General features: G+C 35.3%; 1 protein-coding gene across 12 annotated transcripts in view; it reads right to left on the minus strand.

Annotated features, from left to right (window-relative positions):
- BBX (BBX high mobility group box domain containing) overlaps positions 1-14,318 on the minus strand; it is a 268,773-nt gene that overhangs the window by 140,439 nt on the left and 114,016 nt on the right. The window lies entirely within an intron of this gene.

Genomic DNA, 14,318 nt, shown 5'->3' on the forward strand with positions numbered 1-14,318 from the left:
TATTTAAGACGTGTATTTCATTGAGTGTACATTTTACATCAAAAGAAAAGACCTGTATATAAATACTGAGCTAGAGTCAATAATATGCGTGCTGAAGTTCTTAGGGGATTTGTAGTGATGTCTTTTACTTTTAAATGTATTAACAATGAATTGATGATGGATGCACGGATTATAAATATGTAATACAATAAGTATAGCAAAATGTTATTGGCTGAATCTAGGTGGTGAGTATAAACATATGCTATATGTTTGAAGTTTCAAAATAAAATGTTGGGGACTTCCCTGGTGGCGCAGTGCAGGTGGATTCTCAACCAATTGAACCCGTGTCTGGTTCGATTTCTGGTCCGGGAAGATCCCACAGGCCGCGGAGTAACTAAGCCTGTGGGTCACAACTACTGAGCCCGCATGCTTAGAGCCTGTGCTCTGCAACAAGAGAAGCCACCACGATGAGAAGCCCACGCACCACAATGAAGAGTAGACCCCACTCGCCACAATTAAAGAGTCTGCACACAGCAACAAACACCCAATACAGCCAATAAATTAATTAGTTTTAAAAAATGATGTATAATGTATAAAATAGTAATGGGATGGAGAAAGGGAAGATAGTAACATGAATATTTTTGGACTAAACTACATTAAAAATATATATCTACACTTTAAAAAAAATGTTGAGGGGGAAATGCATCTACCTTTCATATATAGTTGATGTGAAGATTAAAGAAATAAATAAGGGAATTAAATATAGAGAAGAGTGCCTGAAAATCAACAGTAGAGAATGGCAACACGTTTAAGCAAAAGAAACTATTCATCCCTAGTTGGAGGGAAAAGGTAAGAAAGTAATAAAGCATTGGGTTCCAATTGGGTTCTACTGGAGCCAGTAGTTGCCATAAAGGGTATTAAAGCTCAAATTTCAAATATTTACATCATTAAACTGCATGGCCCATGTAGAGAACATGGTCTTTGAATGTCAGAAAGAGCTGATTTGAATCCTGGCTCTGTTTTCAGTTACTCAAGAAGCTCAGACAATTTATTTAAATCTTCTGAGCCTCAGTTCTCTTATACATGAAATGAGAGTAATGATGCCTACATCTAAGGGTCATTGTGAAGATTAAAAAAAAAATACACACACCATAATACACACAGAGAAATTAGCACAAAATGCAAATAACTATTGCAGTTCTTTAAAACTATAGTCATTATCACTACTTAGGGTGAGTCTTTTATACCCTTATAGCTAGTCTCTGCAGATGGAAACAAAAGTCGCTATGTATCTGATTCTAATCTAGAAATTTCATATGCAGGTGGTCCTACTAATCCAAAGACCTTTCTATAGGATCTTTATTAAAACAGTAGGCCTTTTGAAAAGTATCACTGAACTTAGTGTAAAAGAAGAACTGGCAATGAAGGGAATTCATTTATCATCCCTCTGTAATGCCAATTATAATAAATATAAGTCCTAAAGGTGAGGCATTTAGGAAGTCTGTTTGCTGATGATATTTTAAAGTAAGTCACACAGTGTATCTGAGGATATTATATTAGCATCTGGATAAGATCTGATTTGAAACAGTCTTAGGTAACACATTTAAAGAATATTAAAATTATCTTTATAGAAGATGAATTCTATGCCCCCAGGGTATGCCTTTATGAGTCATTATAGATTACTCCAGGAAGACAGTGGCTCAACCTACAGTTTCAGCTAAAAATAGAATCGAGCAAGTGGAAATAAAATGGGGAATATTGAAAACACATATACAACTTGGCTTCTGCCTTGACTACAAAAACTGCTCTCCAAATGTAAATCAAAACCACAAAATCAGAATGGCTATCACCAAAAAGTCTACAAATAACAAATGTTGGCGAGGATATGGACAAAAGGGAACCCTAGTACACTGTTAGTGGAAGCGTAAATTGGTACAGCCACTACAGAAAACAGTAAGAACGTTCCTCAAAAAACTAAAAATAGAGCTACCATGTGATCCAGCAACTCCACTCCTGAGTATACATTCCAAGAAAATAAAAACACTAATTCGAACAGATACCTACACCCCAATGTTTATAGCAGCATTATTTATAACAGCCAAGATATGAAAGCAACCTAATGGTTCATCAACAGATGAATGAATAAAGAAGATGTGGTATATACAGTGTGTGTATAGGTATATACACACACATACATACAAATACACAATAGAATATTATTTAGCCATAAAAAAAAAAAAGAATGGAATTCTGCCATTTGTAACAACATGGATGGAACTAGAGGGTATTACCCTTAGTGAAATAAGTCAGACAGAGAAAGATAAATATTGTATGTTATCATTTATATGTGGAATCTAAAAAATAAAAGAAATGAATATGACCAAACAGAAACATATTTATAGATACAGAGAACAAACTAGTGGTTACCACTGGGGAGAGAGAAAGGGGGAGGGGCAAGATAAGCATAGGGGACTACAAGGTACAAATATTATGTATAAAATAAATAAGCTACAAGATTATATTGTACAGTACAGGGAATATAGCCAATATTTTAAGGTAAATTCAAATGGAGTACAATCTATAAAATATTGAATCTATGTTGTACAAGAATATGTAAATCAACTATACTTCAATAAAATTATTTTTAAAACTGCTTTCTTCAAAGGACCCATGAATCACCTAACCCAAACACCTTTTTTAAGCATTAAATATCTCTATTTTTCTTGAAAAATCTTTCCCATCTTCCTTAGCACTATACTCTCTTGCTTTTCCCACCACAGACCTGATGGTTTTTCTTTCCTTTACACTTCTCTTAACAAGTAGGTAGGTGTTTTCAAAGGTTCTGTCTTAACCATATTTTCTACCTTCACCAATTTTCAAAGTTTCAGCTGTTTTTCAGCTCTTAAGCTACACCTATCTTCAGCTAGAATCTCTTCCAAATGCATATCAAATTCATAAACACATCATATACATAATCACATGGATAGTCTCTCCACATTTCAAATCCAATCCATCCCAAACTTCACCGTCCCCTCCCACAAATCAGTTTCTACTACTCTGTCTTACTTCTAGTAGTAGAATTATCTAAATACCTATCTCTGACTTCCTTTTCAACACCCCCTACTGCTTCCTTCCCTCTTATGATTCCTTCTACACCCCCAAACACAAGTTCAATCTGTTGCTAAATTCTACATGAGTGTGGCTCAAGTAACAAAACAGGATTGGTATTCTTTGAGAAACAGAATGAAAGCTAAATTTACAATCACTAAAAAACAGAAACAGACACATACAGGATAAACAGTAGTAGGCATCAGACATTTGAGAAAATGTTCACTGAAAGAATCCTTAAAAGTGAGTACCCACTAATTTTTGCCTTGCAAACTGGGAAAAGATTTATTTGATTTGGTGAGTTGGATACCTCAATCCAAAATATTTTAAGACACATATCCAGCCAGGGTATAATCTTCATAATGTCTCCCACGATGGTCCTATTTACAACTCTCAAACCCTATTAGAAAAACAAATTTCTTTTTACCTAGGATATGCTAAAGCCCCGCAAAGCAAACTTTCCAAGGCCTACCTCTTTTCCCTTCCAATCCATCCCATTTATACTGTCTGCTCAAAAATTTTCCGTGGTGTATGTGCTTTTAAGAAAAAAAAATTAAACTCACTCTGACATTCAAGACCCTTTACATCTAGCTCTCAACCAAAATTTCCCATTTTACCCTTACAAACATCCCATCCAAACGGCAAAAGGGGTCTACAGTCATACCTTGAAGATATTGTGGGTTTGGATTCAGTTCACCTGAATATAGCAAATATCCCGATAATACAGCAAGTTGCACAAATGTTTTGGTTTCCCAGCGCATATAAAAGTATGTTTACACTATACTGTAGTCTTCTAAGTATGCAATAGCATTATGTCTAAAAAAATGTACATGCCTTGATAAAAAAATACTTCATTGCTAAAAATGCTAACCATCATCTGAGTCTTCAGCAAGTCGTAATCTTTTTGTAATAATAACATCAAAGATCACTGATCACATATCACTATGATGAATATAATAAAGGAAAAGTTTGAAATATTGTGAGAACTACCAAAATGTGACAAAGAGACACAAAGTGAGCAAATGCTGTTGGAAAAAAAATGATGCTGATAAACTTGCTCAACCCAGGGTTGTCTCACCTTCAATTTGTAAAAAATGCAGTATCTAAAAAAAAGAAAAAAAATGCAATATCTGCAAAGCACAATAAAATGAAGTACACCTGTATTCACCTTCTCCAGACTTCTGTATTTACTCCTCTGTGTAGTCTTTCCTGATAATTCCTATCAGGGATTTTAGATCTTCCTCAGAACTCTTAAGGAGGTTTGTTTATCTACCTTTTTTCTACCTAATTAGTTTGCCTTCTATTATCATATTGTGATCTTGACAGTATCTAACACTTTGCACATAGTAGTTCAAATAAACATTTATCAGGTAAACAAATAGAGGAGCAGAAAGTATATTACTCTATCTTTAAATAAAACATTTTTCCAGTGAGATTACTATAGGCAGTTTAGGTTCTAAAAAGGAATACAAAAGCTGGAGAAAGAGTGCAAACACTCTTCACTCTTATAGGTGGGCCAGAAAGGTTTGGCATTTCAATATATAGTACACTAATAACAGAAAAAGTATATAACTAAAGTCTATAAAACCCATAGTTGTTATGGTTAGAAAGTTCACATATTTGACTAGGAAAAGGCAAAATTGCTATAAAAAAACCCCACAAACACCTAATACATACATGCTAACCTACAGAGCAGCTTTTTGAAGGAACCAAGGTATTTCCATAGGTGGTCCTAAATTATCTTCCAAACTAGTTTAGATACACTAATTATAGAGATATTCAAAATTAATAAAAATTACTAGGGACAAAAGACAAAGTTGTATTGCTTCATATTCATGTGCATGAAAATTATTAGAAATAAAAATACTTTCTTCTCTTGGATCAATTAATTGTGAAATGCTAAGCCAATGACCTAAAATGAAGGGAAATTTTGCTTTTCTAGTTTATGGATAAACTAACAGAGTAAGGTCATGAGTTCACAGCTGTTTAAAATTTTTTAAATTTTTTATAGTTATCAGGTTGAGATAATCAATTTACAAAAATAGCTCTCACTTTAAAATTCACTAAGAATTCATAATACAGCTCCTTGTTTTGTTAAAATAATTGTTTCTTTGAAGAAAACTGTGTGGATTGGGACTTCTCTGGTGGCGCAGTGGTTAAGAATCCACCTGCCAACGCAGGGGACACGGGTTTGGGTTCAATCCCTGGTCCAGGAAGATCCCATATGCCGTGGAGCAACTAAGCCCATGAGCCAGAACTACTAAGCCTGCGCTCTAGAGCCCGTGAGCCACAGTTACCGAGCCTGTGTGCCATAACTACTGAGTCCCACGTGCCTAGAGCCCGTGCTCTACAACAAGAGAAGCCACTGCAATGAGAAGCTCACGCACTGCAATGAAGAGTAGCCCCTGTTCGCCGTAACTAGAGAAAGCCCATGCACAGCAACGAAGACCTAATGCAACTCCAAACGCAGCCAATAAATAAATAATTTTTTTAAAAAATTGTGTGGATTATAAAAACGTACTATTATGTTTAAATAATGTACTTGTTGTTTGAGGTGATAATTTTGTTAATACCAACAGTATGAAGCGATAATACACCTGAAATAACTATAATCCACTGAAGGGTAGATGACTTACTTCCTAATACTTTCATATATTTGAGCTTTGATTACACTTTAATGAAATTGCAAAGTTAAACTGGGCAAAGTATAATTAAACTCAAACATCTATTATTATGATTGTGTAGAAAATATTTTAAGATATCCAACAATATAAAGAGTAAATGTTATTCTTTCCTCATGACTTAAAGCAAGCCAATCCTGTATTCAATAAAGATTTATGACAAAGATGTGCAATATAACGAAGACATTTCCCTTGTGGTGAACAGAGACAATAACATGCTTGAAATTCTATTTCAAGGAATAGTTAAAGTAGTAAAAAAGTCAAATGCCCACTGTCCATTGTGAGAACAAACACATTTTCTTAGCAACCCTGCTGTGTGCTGGGTTGGCAGGGTACCCTCCAGCACTTTTAATCCTCATAAGAACCTTACATGGTCGGTATCCACCCCATTTTACAGATGACATTAAGTAACGTTCCCACAGCCCAATCAGTAAACAACTGAGTTAGATTTCGTCTTCTGTAGGGGCCATCTGACTCTGGAGCCTATGCGTCTGAGATCGAATGACAGCTGAAAAAAGTGATCCATTTAAAGCTGTCTTCTATAAGGAAATCTTTACGTTTCCACCTATCCACATGAACCGCCAGGAAACAACAGTGAGCATTATGCAGCTGACAGTCTAGAGACAAGAATAAGAATGTTTGTAAGCATTAGGAAGTATAAGTTCTAAAATATTTTTTCACAGGCACATTATAAACTCTATGGAATATTTTATAATAGAAATAATCAGTAAAAAAAATTCTACGACTTTGATGATTAGGTAAAAATTCATAAAAAGAGACACAACTGGAAAAAAAAAAAAAAGAGAGACACAACTGAGCAAACACAGCAAAACTCAAAGTAAAACAGCCCCATCCAAAATGTCAAATGAAGAAACACTTTGCTGTTCTTGTTGCTTTGTTGCCCTTCCTCTCTCTCAGGCAGCCTGCCCTGAGGAATGCATTTTTCCTTTCTCATTTTCTATCAAATGGCTGGCCAGCCTGGTCAGCCCTCTCAGGTCTGGACCCAGGAACCCTCTATTGCCCCCACTCACATGACTAAACAGGCAAACCTGTGGTCCTTGGCTACATGTGGGGAGAAATGAATCCTTCTGGCTGAGGAAGAACTCATAGAGCCATGGGAAGGGAATGACAGCAGGTCTTTCTTCATCACAGAAATTATGACTTAGGCTAAAATTTATTAGGACGACTTCTGCTCCTATTTTTATTTTGCATGACAAGATTAGAACAGCTCCTGGTCGGGAGGGCACTGTCAGGAAACCTGCGGCTGTGGCTTTTGGAACGGAGTTCTCCACGGGCCTACCAAAGAGACACACTAAGCCTGGGTGTGATTGTGGTACGTAACCTCCCTCCAAATCACACAGATATGTGAAAATACGTCACACACGTGAAAGCCAACATCATTCCGATAAAGAGCTTAAAAAAAAAAGACAACATCATTTTATATAATGCCTAAGTCCTGAGTTTGAAACAAGTTTATCTGATTTCCCAGTGTTCACCACATAAATGGTATCTTCTTATTATTTAAGCCTTGTTCAGAAGCCAGTTCCTCCCCATCTAGCTGACCTTTCCAAGAAACCTGTACACTGTATGTGCCTATGGTAACTCAACACCTTAAAACATCACATTCCTGAAGTGGAATACTTCTGTCTTGAAGGGACGCTTAGTAATAAATGGCCTTACAGTAAATGTTAAGGAAACACTGAAATAATTATGTAACTCATCTGCTTTTAGAACAGTAATATAACCATGGCAGAGGCAGAACAACTAACTTAAGTAAATTATAAAAGTCTATATAAGGGACTTCCTAGGTGGCACAGTGGTAAAGAATTCACCTGCCAATGCAGGGAACATGAGTTCGAGCCCTGCCCTGGGAAGATTCCATGTGCCACGGAGCAACTAAGCCCATGCACCACAACTATTGAGCCTGTGCTGCAACTACTGAAGCCCATGCGCCTAGGGCCCGTGCTCCACAACAAGAGAAGCCACTACAATGAGGGGCCTGCATACCACAATGAAGAGTAGCCCCCGCTCACAGCAACTAGATAAAGCCCATGTGCAGCAACGAAGACCCAACACAGCCAATAAATAAATTAAAAAAATTAATAAAAAAGTCTATATAAAACCAAAACACAATGTTCTTCTCTAACATCTTTATACATCAATTTGAATATAGAAATATCCTAAAAATAGTACTCTCCCCCACAAGAATAAAACATCTAAATGTGGACTTCAGTCAACCTTTATGTTACATATTAACTGAATCCAGGTACCACATAGCATCTCTTTAGGCTAAGCCTGAACCAATTTGCCTTCCTTAAATCTCAGAACCTTCACATTCACTCCACTCATAGGGCCACTGATGGGTGCTAGGGAAATACTTGGCAGAAGGTTTACAAGTCTTAATAAACCCTTGCTGACTCAATGTACACTATAAACAAGCCAACAGGTACCCAGAAGTTTTTCTCTGCGCATTTTAAGTTCTTAAGCTCACTAACATTTATTGATTATAGGACTAACCGCAACGTAAATGCACAGAAAGACTTATTTTTGACGAACACTCCTCTCCCTGAACTCAGACTGGGAAGAATAACTATCTCCAGGTAGACCTGGGAATACTTATTAACAACGTCAGTGCAATACATGGTTAATAAAACGTGAACTCCTGCATTACTAATTCACCAAATGTTCAGTAAGCAAGTTCCACATGCCAGACACCGTTTCTAGGTTTGGGGGATACAGCCATCGACAAAATCGACTCTAGTGTAAATTTAATCTCCTGGCTTCCTGAAGAGGTTATCTGAAAAAATTACATGTATACGCTCATGTATATTTATACTTATCTGTGTATGTACAGAATACCCAGTAAATGCAGTACATATTTTCATTAAAATGCATGGAAATTCTGGAAAAATGTTATGAGAAATTTCACCCCATTAGATCCATTTATTTTCCTGGAGAGACACGATTCTCTGTAATAGAGATCAGAGGGATAATTTATCCGTCACCTTTCAGAGTAGTAATGATGGATGAAGTGGCTATGTCTGAATTTATTTGTACTGTCCTTAACTAGTAAATTCAATAACCAGTAGACTGATCCTACTGTTCAGAAGAAATACTTTTGCTAAAATTTATTATATATAAGGCTTGAGTTTGAGTCATTCTGTAAATAGCTTTAGAGGGAAATTGAAATCAAAAGTAGATAAAGAGTTAAAATAACTTTCAACCAATTAAACTGCCTTCCACAAAATTAGATCAGTGCTCAAGGGCTGATCTTTAGTCTATAAACACACAAGGTGAGAAAAAAAAATTACAAATGAATTTAAAATTATTTTTATACAAAGGTATGTAAGTCCAAAAGGTTTGTTTCCTTTCAAGTATATTTTCTGTTTTAGATAGGCATCAAATCACCAGAAACTGAAATTATTCTATCGACACAGAACACACAATTTTTTAAAAAGTTCAAAGATAAAAACTAAGAGTTAAGTTGAGCCAACATCAATACTATTACCCATCACTGATCCTAAACACCCAACAACTGATTTATCTAATAGAAAAAGTTCCTACTGTGTAGTAGAAAGAAGTACTGTACAGATGTTCAAAGAATTGCATTTAGATTATTATTTGAGGAATACAAGGATTACCTAACTTAAGAGTTGATATCAGAGGAAAGATGGGAAAGGAGGAAGAAGAAAAAAGGGGAGAAAGAAAGAAAAAGAAAGAAAGAAAGAGAGAGAGAGAGAGAGAGAGAGAGAGAGAGAGAGAAAGAAAGAAAGAAAGAAAGAAAGAAAGAAAGAAAGAAAGAAAGAAAGAAAGAAAGAAAGAAAGAAAAAGAAAGGAAGGAAGGAAGGAAGGAAGAAAGAAAGAAAGAAAGAAAGAAAAAGAAAGAAAGAAAGAGGGAGAGAAAGAAAGAGAGGCAGGAAAATAAACAGGTAGAATAGCAGATTTAGAACTCTGTGGCTTCTGTTGGCTTTATTTCAAATACACAATCTTTTCTTCCTGTTTTCCTGAATCTTTACACGTATGCCGTTTCCCTGTTGAATTCACAACTGATTCACACAGTAAAAGAATATAGCTTTGAAAAATGTGAATTGGCTTGATTATAGTAAGCAGAAACAGATATAACTCAGAAGAGTAATTGTCTTATTCCTTAACCTAATTTTCAAATACATTCCTTTCCTAGATAACAGTGAATACACATGGAAATCAATTTTTACAATGATGTAATTCCTCCATCATACCAAACACTTTTCAAGTTCTTACATTTGATTCCTTCACTTGAAAGATACTTTTTCAAGCACAGTGACTTAAAAGTGGAAGAAGTACGAATTCAGCAATTTCAAATGTCTCCCACCTCAAAAGATCCAAAGATATTTTTAGAATCTTAGATGACTATAATAAACCAGATTTTCTTGTTTATAGATTAAATAACAGGGAAAGTATTTTTTTTTTAAACTTTCACTTCACTCTGGCACAGAAAAACAATTACCACTGGTATGAAATGAACTGGTTGCCCTCAAATTCATATGATGAAACCTCAAAGCCCAATGTGATTGTATTTGGAGATACACCCTCAAAGTAGGTAAAAGCTGAGTGAGGTCATTAGGGTGGGGCCATTATCTGATAGAACTGGTGTCCTTATAAGAAGGGGAAGAGACCAGAGCACTCTTTCAGAGAAAAGGTCACTCACACAGAGAAAGGGTCACGTGAGGACACAGCAAGAAGGCAACGGTACATAAGCCAGGAAGAGAAACTGCACCAGAAACAGAATTTGTCAGCACCTTGATCACAGACTTTTAGCCTCCAGAACTGTAAAAAAATATATCTGTTGTTTAAGTCACCCAGTCTGTGGTATTTTGTTATGGCAGCCCAAGCAGACTATCTAATCCCTAACAATTAAAAGATTCTATTTTTGAAATAGTTTTACTCTATCAATAATCCAGCTAAATATGTAACTGATAGCTGTTGCAACAATCATTCATTTATAAAGAAAAGCACTTGGAATAATGTGAAGAATAATTCACCCCGAAATTATTTATATGTGTGCATTATTCTAAATTAAACTGTCATTTAGAAATAGCATAAAGCTTTGAGCCCCTAAGAGATACCCTCTGTTGTCCTGATTCTGAGTGTGAGGGGACAATGCCAACAGAGAAGTCCTCGAAGGAATCTAAATAATCTCACCCTCATTGGAAAACAGCAGCATCAAAATCTTGAAGCAGAAATGTTGATTTTTTTTGAAAACCAAACAGCATTTGCTCTACATAGTGAAGAAAATTTCTGTGGCACTGTCTCTTGTTCTTGTACCTTGTACGTTGAGATTATATAAAATTTGATTTCTTTCATGCTGATCTCATTGATATCCAGAGTCAAGGCCACATATCCACATTTGGCAATCACTATGTCGTTAGGACTTCCATGTTCTCAATGGCAAGAAGTGATTTATTAGATCGTAGGGTGACTAGTACTTCTACAGGATTCACCCTTTCAGTGATAAGAATAAAGCCACTATTAATTTTCAATAGAACTGTAGAATACACAGGCTCATGCACTTCTGACAATTTTTTAAAACTCTTATATAAGTGTGTGTGTAAATATAAATATGCAAAACAGTTTGGACACACAGATACTGTAATAAAGTATATTATAGTGTATTCAAGATTACTGAATCGTGATCACATTTTTCTTTACCATTTCTTGACTGCGTGTCCCATGTGCCAGGCAATGTATCAGGTACACAACATAATTCTCTCATTTAGTTATCAGAATTCCACGAGGCAGAGACCATTACCCAATATTAAGATGAGAAAATCTCAGAGCAGTTAAATAATCACCCAAATTCTTTCAATTTAAAAGTTCCGGAACTACGATTTATGCCTAAGTTTCTCTGAATACACAGATGTCTAAGAATGTTCATTTTTCCCAATCTTAAACTATAAACCATCAAACAAAGCATTGCTTATATGCTCCCTGATATCTAAATCATCTTACTCCACACTGGTAGCAGTGTTTTATAAAATCTGTGGGATTAATCAAATCAACACTGGTTGAGTTCATAATGCCTAGCAATTTTCTAGAAAGCTTAGGAGAGAATAACGCAATCACTGTATAGTGAATATGACCTCAGGTGAAGTACATCAGAAAACTCATGGGATGCGATTGTTAACCACCCTATAGTATCTGCATTCTTTCTCTCTCTCTTCCCGAAATTGATCTTAACTAGAAGCATTTGGTTACCATTACACGGTAAAATTACTATATTACTACTGGAAAAAGCAAAGTACCCATTTTCTCATGCTCTTCCTCTATATCAAATTAGGTAATATCTGTCAAAAGTTCTGTAACCTAGTAAACATAGTAATAAGTTATTATGAGGATCATTATTTCCTTCTCTAATTCTGTATGCAAACCGCAGAGGGTCCAGTCTGCACTAATTTTCATTCATTTTAAAACAATTTATAAAACAATAATGTAAGTTTAATATAGACTGACTATATTTCCACTTATTGCATAGTGGAAAAGTGTTAATGTTCAAAACTTAAAGTTCATACAGTTGTATGAACTCCTCATTCCTTACAATTTGTCACAGATAGGGTTTCAAAGTTCAGTGTGTCCCACATAACAACAAGAGGATTCACAGTCAAATAATTTTCCATGTTAAACAGATTCACTTACTGGAAGGCCTTCTGGAAGCTTAACATACTAAGTGCATTCTGTCTGTCTACAAGAGCCCTAGATAGGATTACGCAGATATTACTCTTAAACTATGCACTGTGCCTCCCTATCAACCTTCCCCTACCCCCACCCCTCCTTAAAGGCCACTCCTACCCTATGACATGAGTTGGCCATGTGACATGCTTTAGCCAATGAAATATAAGAGGTAGTGACATATACCACCCCTAAGCAGCAATTTAAAGAGCCCAGATTCCACCATCATTCCTTTCTCCTTCTGCCACAAGATTTATGCATCCCAGAGAAGTTGTCCTTCAGCTTTGGTCCAGGAATGAAGAGGATATGTAACAGAGTGGTAGCAGATTCATCAGGAACATGAACATGAGTGAGAAAGAAACTTTTACTGCTATAAACCACTAAGATCTGGGGACTCTCTGGATAATTAAACAAGCTGACTTGTTTAGTTGACTAAAACGGACTAAAATAGTGTGTTTCCCATACTTACTGAACCTGGCATCATTTTGCTAGGTGACATTATCCAAGATCTGTTTCCTAAATCACCCCTGATTTTGTATGGCATTATTTTCTATTAGTTAATATTGTATTTCAGATGAACATACATGTATGCTGCAAGTATAAAGTCTCAGTCTCCTTAAATTTTATCAGCATTTTCTGTCAATTTCTGCTTACAGTCAATAAAAATATTTTACTGAAATAATCTGATTAACATTTAGGGATCATAGATCAAATGGCTACTTAAGTCAAGACTGCCACTGCCATACAACTGCTGATTAATGATATACGTGTAGTTTTCTGAACCGGTAATATAAAAGGCCTTGCTTTACTTTCTATATATGTATTCATATTCAGAAAATTCAGAATATTGCCACAAATTTAATTTTCTTTATATCTCACTATACTCAACTCCCTTTAGGATTAGTAATTGAGAAATTTGAAAATATTTGAGATTTCAGTATAGATATCCAAATATTCTATAGTCTACTCTGCTGACCCAGTTTACCAAAATCAGTCGTATCCTAACTGGCATTTGTAAATCCAAAATTTATATTTCTAACTTTACTGTGCCTTAAAGGATAGCACAGAAAGGAGGAAAAATAACTAAATCCCAATCTTCTCACTGGCAATAAGATTTCATTGGTGTTTCAATATCCTAGTAAACACACTTACAAACTAAATGTCATTTATTTTTACAATGTGTAGAATCCTAGACCGTAACATTCAGAAGAATGGTTCACAGGCCTTATATTTATACTCATACCATAAAAGCAACTTTCAGTCATATACTTACTAAAACAAAAAGGTAGATACAGGTATTCTAGACAGACCCAATAAGCTATCGAAAATACTTAAGAACAGAAAACATTTAAGATTTCAATGAACAGAAACTGAAGAATCAGTTCATATCCTGAAATTGCAACTAAACAATATTTACTACTTATGTTAATTTTAAATTATATCAAATTCCTTGGCCTTATAAATCATCAGTTCACCATAAAGTATTCAATCAGTTAAGCAATCACACATTTTTATTCCCAAACTGACAAAACTCTATACATTTAGTCATATCAAAATTAATCCTAAAATATTCCTAGAGTAGCAGTTTTGAATATAATTTATGTATAAGAGGCAGAATTATAGTATCTGCAAGTTTCAAAGTTTGATACAATTTGCCACGTGTATATAATTTAAAATCTCAACTTTTTCAGGCAATATAAAAAAGGCTTTGAGGGAAAGGACCAATGTAGTATCTAGTTAGGTATGTATTCTCTAGATAGTTAGAATTTCAATAAATTGACTTTTCACCAACAGCCCATTACTGTGGAGAAACAAACCAGAGATTTTGAAATAATTTTTAAAAAT

Source organism: Hippopotamus amphibius, chromosome 10 (assembly GCF_030028045.1).
Source record: "Hippopotamus amphibius kiboko isolate mHipAmp2 chromosome 10, mHipAmp2.hap2, whole genome shotgun sequence".
Classification (NCBI taxonomy): domain Eukaryota; kingdom Metazoa; phylum Chordata; class Mammalia; order Artiodactyla; family Hippopotamidae; genus Hippopotamus; species Hippopotamus amphibius.